This window comes from Monodelphis domestica, chromosome 5 (genome assembly GCF_027887165.1).
Source record: "Monodelphis domestica isolate mMonDom1 chromosome 5, mMonDom1.pri, whole genome shotgun sequence".
NCBI lineage: Eukaryota > Metazoa > Chordata > Mammalia > Didelphimorphia > Didelphidae > Monodelphis > Monodelphis domestica.
Window position 1 is genome coordinate 147,149,564 of NC_077231.1, and position 9,086 is coordinate 147,158,649.

The following is a 9,086-nucleotide window of genomic DNA, read 5'->3' on the forward strand; positions in this document are numbered from 1 at the left end:
GTGAAACTTTGTGAAGCAAAAGAAAGATGGGGAGATCTATACAAAGAGATGACTCCCATGAATTTAAAGCAATTATTCACTGACTTGGCACCCAAGGCATGAGACTAAAGAAAGTCTCAGATGAAATGTATACATATCAATTCAAATGGACAAATACTTACTAAACATCTATTATTCCGTAATCAAGAAATGCTGATGCCATATGGATAGAAAGTAGAAATCAGAAAAAAAAACCTGGGTTCAAATCCTGCCCAGGATTTATATTGGTTGAGTGAACATAGGCAAGTCGTTTAACTCCTCAGTGTACCCCAGGCAACCTTTCTTTAAGATTTGGAGTTATAAATGAGCTGAAAATGTGCAATATCAAGGAATTTCTGTACTGATAGTTCTCATAGGTCCAATCCTAAGCTAGCCAAATGTTCTAGGAATTGGGAAAGATTGACCAGATATAGTCCTTGCTTCAAGGAGCTTGTAACCTTTGAGGAAATGGGAAGCACAGACATATGGACAAATGAGAAAACTTGTATTCACATACAAGTTAGACTATGATTAATACAAAGGGTCAAGTCTAAAAAATGCTACTGTGGATTTGAGGAGGGGAAAATTATTGGGGGAACTGAGGATATAGGGAAGAAAAGATGAGGAAGATTTCATCAAAGGAGTTCCATCTTAGTTGGTTCTTATAAGAAGGAAAGAATTTAGGGGCAGCTGGATAACTCAATAGATTGAGAACCAGGCCTAGAGATGGGACATCCTGGGTTCAAATTTGGCCTCAGACATTTCTGAGCTATGTGACCCTGGGCAGGTCATTTTAAACCCCCATTGCCTAGCCCTTACTTCTCTTCTGCCTTGGAACCAATATACATTATTGACTCCAAGATGGAAGGTAAGAGTTTTAATTTAAAAAAATAAAGAAGGAAAGAATTTCAGTAACTGGAGATGGAAGTGGGTAAAAATGTGAAAGGGAGTCAAGGTACTAGAAAGGATGGAGAGTGAAGACAGAGAAAAGAGGAAGCTAAGATCAGAGTTTACACAAAAGGAGTTGAGAGCCACTGTGGAATTGCTGGAATGAGAGATTCAAAGTTGGATTCCCAGAGATCAGTCAATCAAGCTAAGGGCCCTCCAAGATTTTCCCACTGATACACTGGCACAAATTTGTTCGTCGGTTAACTAGGAGACTGCTATCTATATTCATTGATTTACTGAATCAATAACATGTTCAATAAACATTTATTGAAAATCCAATCCATTATGTTTAAGGCATATATGGAAAACATGAAGTCTCTGCCTTCTAAAGCTTACAGCCTACTAGGGTAAGTTGTAGACTTGGGGAATGGGAGAAGGGAAAAAGATGAGAACAGGATAAGCATATTTCACTGCTCTGAAGGGGAGTTCAGAAAGGACAAGTCCTAAAAAGCAGGAGCATCTAAGCAACTGGGTGAGCACCTGAGAGATGAAAGGGAGAAGGGAAGAGATTTAATACAAATTCTGCATACTTCAGAAGATGGTTTCTCCCCCCCTCCCCACTTCCCTGGATTACTTTATTCCCCTCCACATAGGTTATGATTCAGCAACACAGACCTCTTTGCTATTCCTTGACCATGACTCTATCTCTTTTCATCAACTGTCTCCCTTGCCTGGAATGCTCTCCTATCTCACATCCACCTCCTGCCTTCCCTGCTTCCTTCAAGATTCAGCTTAAAGGGGACAATGAGGTGGTTCAATGGATTGAGAGCCTAGAGATGGGAGGGCCTATGTTCAACTATAGACTCAGATACTTCCTAGCTGTGTGGCCCTGGACAAATCACTTAACCTTCACTGCCTAGCACTTACCATTCTTCTGCCTTGGAACCAATACAGAGTATTTATTCTAAGATGAGGCTTAAAAAAAAAAAAAGATTCAGCTTCAATCCCATCCTTTGTTACCCCTACCTTTAGTGACTTTCCTCTAAGATTACCTCCCATCTCTCCTGTAAATACTCATACATATGAAACCGAGGTTGGTCAGGGAATTGCCAACTTGGATAATGGAAGCAGTCTTGATTGGTCTACAGGGAACAGAACAGGCACTGAAATATCTTACTTAGCTTTCATACAAGCAAAAGCCATAAGACTCCACATTCTTTTTGCAAAGCTTGATCTCCAAATCTGGTAATGGGAAAGGGGGGCCATGAGGTCTTAAAACTCAAATAAGGGAGCTGGACCATTCAAAGAACTAGCAGTGTTATCATACCAAAAATCTGGGCAAAGTGGATAAAGAACTCCTTGTTCTGTGCTCTTGTCTCTCAGTTTCCCCCACTGATTCAAACTTTTGTTCAAGTATTGTTTTGTCCTAGATAAAATGGAGGACGTTTTTCCATTTCTTCGCACTCCACTCCCTGAAATTCCAACCTCCTGAGTCTTTTGAGAGTGGTGTCCTCTTTCTCAGAAATCTCAAGATGGCATCAAGTGGACTGTCTATCTAATTTTCTGCAACAACCAGGAGAGTCATGGCAGGGGTAGTTTTTCTACCTCTTCTCTTTTGTGTGCTTTTAAGCAAGGGTTTGCCTAACTCCATTAGTGGGATGAATGGATGAGACCTCTGAATTACAAAGCAACTCAGAAGGATAATTGTCCTGTAATCTAAACCATAATGTGTGAGAGAGTTTTAGAAAGTGACTTCAGGGAAACCAAGTACTAATAGCATTCCCTGGAAGATATTTTTCTGAGCACCCTTTGGTATTCCCAGCAATGCACAAGGTACCCAGAGGGATGCCAAGAATATGGAGCTAATGGTTAATTCATCCCCTCAAGAAGCTTCCAGTCTAGTCAAGGATTCAGGAAAGGAAGTTAGAATGATTTTTTATAGTAGTATATTAAACAAGAGCAAATTATCAGGGCACAATTTGGGAAAAGTGTATTTCCCAAGAAAATGAAATGAATCAGCACTTACCTCATTGATGTCAGTGATACTGAGGTCAGGACAATTCATGTCCATTCCAACACGTTGAGCTTTTGTTAGCTACTCTTGATTTTGCAGTTTGGGATCTGGGTCAGTAGATAGGAGAGAAAACAGTGGGACTTAAAGGTTGAAAGACTTCCGAGTCCTGATCCATACCTCTTCTGTTATCCTGGTATCCTAGGCAAGTCAATTTCTTCATCTGTAAAATAGAAATAAAATTTGCAGTAATGCCTACCTTACAGAATCCATATGTAACTCAATGAGGCAATATATGTAAGGTTCTAGGTAAACATTAAAATAAATATATATTATATTTATAACATACAATATTATGAAATATTTTAAAATAATGTATAAATATACAGTGTATATATAATTATTAACAAATACATTATTATTATACCGCTTTTATTATTTTTCCTATTCTATCTAGTCTTAGATAGGCAAAGTCTAAATCCCGTCCATTCATTTATTCAGCACATCTATTGAATGTGTTTTTAATGTTAGGCTAAGCACTGTAAGGACACAGAAATGAAAAGGACTTTACCCCCCAATCAACTTGGGAGACAAAATTCTCATACATACATAGAGCTAGCCCCGTGAAAGATGTATCCAGGTTTGAATTATTCTAATTTAGCATTTAATCAAAACCACAGCTCATGAACTGATGGCCAATAGTTCTCTTGTACCAGACTAAACCAGAGAATACCTTATTTCAAAGCAAATTAAATAGGAAGGTTAAAACAAGGAAAAATTCCACCGAATAGAAGCACATTGTCCCAAGGATCCCTTTGGCACTAGTAAATCTGAGATACTCAATACCTAGACCCTGCCAAGGGTCCTAATAATGATGTCATCTGCTATGCAACAACAAAAAAAAGAAAAATCCTCAATTAAAGACCAAAATGGAAATCCTAAAAGTCAAAAGAGAAATTAATAAAATTGAAAGGGAACTCTCAAATTAATAAATAAGACTGGGAGTTGGAAGTTTATAGGAAAAAGAACAAATAAAATATATAGAGAACTAATTAATTTGATTTTTAAAAGGAAAGAAGAAAATCAAATTACCAGTACCCAAATGAAAAAAGTTAATTCACCACTAGTGACAAGGAACTTAAAGCAAACAATAGGAGCTATTTTGCCTACTTCTCTGTCAATAAATCAGAGAACCTAGGTGAAATGGATGAATATTTACAAAAATATAAATTGCCCAGATTAGCAAAAGGGGAACTAGAATACTTAAGTAATCCTATCTCAGAAAAAGTAATTGAAGAAGCCAGCAATGAACTCACTACTTCCCCAGTGGAGCTAACTTTGCCAGCCACTCCTCCACTGAATTTCAGCTGTTGTTTTTTCCTCTCTCTCCAGGCAGGGAATATTTACAGCTATTTTCTAAACCAGCCCATAATCCTAGAGCTACTTCATCCCTTTAATGGGTCAGACCCACAAATACAGTCAGCACAGCAAATAATGCTTCAGGTCATATACACATGCACATAGATGTATGTATGTGTGTGTATATATATATATACATATATATATATATGCACGTATATAGGCAAGTTTGCTTGTATACATATATAAACATAAATGTATATAATCCATTTTACTATTTCTCTTCACCTTGAGTGAAATTCCCCTAGGTTTGCTTGATATTTGAGTGAGGGTAAATAAATTCCTTTCAACTTGCTAGAACCTGAACTATGTAATTATTCCTTTAGACAGTTTAGAGACTCAACACTAATCTAAAGATCCTATATTCCTGAAATTACATCCATATTAATACTCATCTCTTATACATAAAAAAGTGAAATAGTAACATATTTGTCACCAGGCAGTATGTGAGCATGTGTCAAAAAAAAAAAAAGTGATCCAGACAGTAAGGGTTACAGGCAATAAGAGGAAGAAATGTCTGTAGTCCAGAGTGATGAAGAAGACTTTCATGTAAGCCTACATGCCCAGTCACCAATGGCACTGCACACAAATACACACATCCATGCATATGTATGTGTCTGAGCATAATGCCTGAGAAAATATGGAATAGCAACGAGATCACAGGAGTTGGGAGTCAGAAGACCCCAGTCCAAGGAGTAGCAGTACCACTTCCTTGGATGTGGTGAGTCCCTCATTTCCCCTTCTTGAGACTCAGGAAACCAGAGAAAGTTGGACTGGATGATTTGCATGGACCCTACTATTCCAGGTGACTTTACATGACCAGAGAAAAACTTTTTCAGACTTCATGCCCAAGGACACATCTATTTCTGATCCAAGCTCTGTGACAGCTAAAAACCAAGATAGTGACAAACATTGGGCTGTGACTGCTGCTTACAATTCATGTGATCTTGGGGACATTGTCTCTTCGGCCTCCCTGTTCTTACTGGGAAAAGAGAGGACCATGGATGTCACTTCTGCCTCTGGATCCATTATCCCATAATGAGATGGGCCTTTGTCATGACACCACATTTTTTTGAGGGCCTAAGTCAATTAAAACAGCATCAGAAAGATGGGGAGTTCAAGACCTGCCTCTGACAGGTACTTTCTTTATAAGCCAGTACACATTACTTAATCTCTCACTCAATATTCCAGGCAGCTCTCAAGACTCTAAGTCACAAAACACATGATCTACACTGGCAGAGTGAGATCCGTTGCAAGAAGTCCCTACCGATTAAAAAAAAAAAAGGGCAGTCAGATGGCATGGTGGACAGAATACCAGTCTGGAATCAAAAAGAGCTGAGCTCAAATCCAGCCACAGATACTTACTAGCTGTGTGACCCTGGGCAAGTCACTTTAATCTGTCAAATGAGCTGACAAAGGAAATGGCAAACTACCCCACTATCTTTGCCAAGAAAACCCCAAACCGGGTACAAAGATTTGAACGTGACTGAAAAGAACTAAACTACAACAGAAAATGATTTTTTAAAAAGAGTTTTTGGTAGTCCTCAAACGTCTCGGGAGAGCACATTGACCCTCTTGTTCCATTTCATTTCACTTCCCCCATCCCCTTTCTCCTTCTTCTAGGAAGGCAGGAAACCAAAATACGATAGTACTGGTCAAGTCAGGAAGTCAGATCTCCATTCTGTCGAGGTGCGGCCATCACGGGTTAGTAAAAGTGCGGATCTCTAAGGTACACACGTTTTCCCTTGAACTCTTTTCTCACAGATCTCTCCAACTAGGCATCTGGGAGCAGCAGCAGAGCTTTTTTTTTTTTGGGGGGGGGGGTTGGAGGAAATAAGAGGGATCGGGGATGTTACTGTAGAAGGCGCCAAGGTTGGAGGCTTTTCACCTCTGATGTCACCTCTGACTGGAAGCACCCCTCACGTGCCCAGGGCGCTCCTCTCGTGCCACCTGCTTTCTCCCACCCCTCCTCAAAAGGAATGCTTTTAATGGTTATTGGCTTAAAAGAAGAATAGAAAACTTCAAAGTAACAAATAATCATATAATTACTTTGCAGCTTCTTGTCCTTGGTAATTTATGCTTGTGTTGCCATAATTATACATTATGTGGAATTGAAACTTTGCTATGGCCGTCGGAGACACCTGCAGGATGTTCACGGGAAAAGGGACCGGAAGGGAAGCCCGGCTGCTGAAATGCCCGGATGTGTTCAGATCAAGCCTCTGCCCAGACCTCAACCTTCCATAGTCAGTGCTATTCTCATCATGGAGCGTTGGAAAAGGAGACAGCAAGGGAAACGAGCTGTTGTCTAGGGGGAAATGAAGGGGGATGACCTCTTGCCCTGACTATTTTAGGTAGCTTCCCAACTTCCCTTCCTGTTACCACTCTCTCCTTTCTCCAATTCATCCTTCTCACCGGGGGAGGGGGGGCGGGAATCGAATATACTACCATGCTGAAGTCACTCCACTCCTTACTCCAAAACCTTCTATTTGTCCCCACTGCCTATAGGAGAAAATACAAATGTCTTGGTCCGAGTTAAGGCTTTGCTCTTTGTTGCAGCCAGGCTGGATTTCTCGCTCTTCCCTAGTCTCATCCTGCACTTTCTTGCTCTTATGATAAGAGCTAGCTCTCCCCACATGTAAAATGCACCCGCTCTGTAGTTACTGAAATCCTTTAAGCCTCCCTGGGATACTGCTTCCTTCAGGAAGCTTTCTGATGGCCCCATCTGAACGCAATCTGTGGCTCCTCAAAAGTTCATTCCTACTTAATCACCAGCCCCCTGGTCAGACTGTCAGCTCCTTGAGGGCAGGAACACCCTTCTTGTCCTTCTCTGTGTGAGAATGCTGTGGGCATGAAAGGCAATTCATAAGCTTTCCAAGGCCATTTGCAGTTTCTCCAGCTTCCTTCTAACACAGCCATTTTATGAGAGAGCAAGCTCGATCTTCCTATTCAGGAGACCCTCCCCAATGCTTTATTAATGCTCTTGTACTTCTGCTCTCCTACCCCAATCTGTCTTTTAGAATTCCCTGTCAAAAATGCAGCAGCCCAGTGTTTCCAGATGTAAATAAGAGTTTTCAGAAAGCTCTAAAAAGTCCATCCCCACCACATTGGGGGGGGGGGGGGGTACAAGCATCTGTTATGATCATTAATTAGTTAAAGCTTGCAATAAAGGAGATCTCAGATAAGAGTGAGTCTGGCCCCAAAGATAGGACTTGAAAGAATCTAGACATCTTTTTGCCAGTTTTAGTATTAGAATTTAGGAACTTATAGCCATGAACAGAGTACTGCATCTGGAGTCGGGCAAAATTCATCTTCCCAATTTCACCTCTCACCTTAGATTCTTACTAGCTGTGTGACCCTGAGCAAGTCACTTAACCTTGTCTGCCTCAGTTTTCTCATCTATCAAATCATCTAGAAAAGGAAATGGCAAACCACTCCAATATCTCTTCCCCCCCCCCCAAAAAAAAAACCAAATGGGGTCACAAGAAATTGGACACAACTGAAAAAACAACTGATAGAGGAGAATGAGAAAGCATTGTGCAGAACTAGGAAGAATTGAATTGAAATCCTTTCTCTGACATTCTGGCTATGTGACCTTAAGCAAGTCATTCAGCTTCTCAAGACTAGACAACTCTTAAGATTTAAGGTGCCAATTTTCATTCATAGAAGTTTCCTCCTCAGAGTTCTTTTCTATTAGGAAAATCACAAGAAGGATCCATATCACCCTAGGATCATACACTGAGAGAAGGGACAGATGGGAATTAATATAGCAGGAATTAACAGACATCACCAAGAGGCATTCGAAGACCACAGAAATGCCAAGTTAGGAGGGACCAGTCTCAGCTGGCCAGGAAGTGAACTGATGTACTGGTGGTTACAAGAGAAACAAAAGAGTTGCCTGAAAATAAAATAACTTACTGGATCAATCAACAAGTATTTATCTATTATATTATGCTAGGGATACAAGGCAACATCGTTGGTAGGCAATTTTTTCTCTTGAAAGACTTATAGTCTAGGATTGAGAGTCAACATATGTTTTGTTATGGTCGTTGCTCAGTTGCATCCAGCTCTTTATAACCCCATGATCTACATACAGCACCCCAGAGCCTCTATCCTCTGCTCTCTCTCAGAGTTGATCAAGTTTATGTTCATTGTTTCCATGACACTATCTACCCATCTCAGCCTCTGCCTTCCTCTTCTCCTTTTGTCTTTAATCTTTCCCAATAACATCAGGATCTTTTCCAGTGAGTCCTGTCTTCTGAAGATACTGAATTGCTTTGTCATTTCCTTCTCAAACTTATTTGACTGATAAGGAAACTGAGACAAACAAGGTTAAATGACTTGCACAAAGTCACACAGGTAATAAATTACTGAGGCTGGATTTGAACTCTAGTCTTCCTGACTCTAGGCTCACTATCCTTCCCATTGCATTCCCTAGCTGCCCATATCAGCTCAACTTTCTGGAAATGTCTATATTTCATTTCTTTCTCCCATTGGAAAAATCTGGCAGTGTCCCAGAGAATGTCCTAGAAGAAACAGAAGTGAAAATGATAGATGACACCATGCTAGCTGCATTCAGCACCACAATATTACAGGGCTTCCTCAATGAGCTCCATGACCATTCAAAGGATATTATGGAAAATAAAAATAACAGAGGGATGAGGACTGTCATGACTATGAAATGTATGCAGCTGGAAACAACCACTGAAGATGAACACTGAACTGGACAAAGAGGTGAGGTAAAGACAACTGG

The 9,086-nt window shown here is 40.3% G+C and overlaps 1 long non-coding RNA gene across 3 annotated transcripts in view; it reads right to left on the bottom strand.

The window, feature by feature from the left end:
• LOC103093069 (uncharacterized) overlaps positions 1-6,666 on the bottom strand; it is a 111,144-nt gene extending 104,478 nt beyond the window's left edge. For 2 of the 3 annotated variants that reach the window (XR_008912576.1, XR_008912574.1), the window contains exons 1-2: positions 6,386-6,666; positions 2,933-3,140 (exon numbers count right to left, since the gene is read on the bottom strand). This is a non-coding gene — a long non-coding RNA (uncharacterized LOC103093069). Of the gene's footprint in view, positions 1-2,932; positions 3,141-6,073; positions 6,240-6,385 lie in introns of those variants that run through there. The other variant, XR_008912575.1, reaches the window with a different exon arrangement.
• Between the last annotated feature and the right edge of the window lie 2,420 nt (positions 6,667-9,086).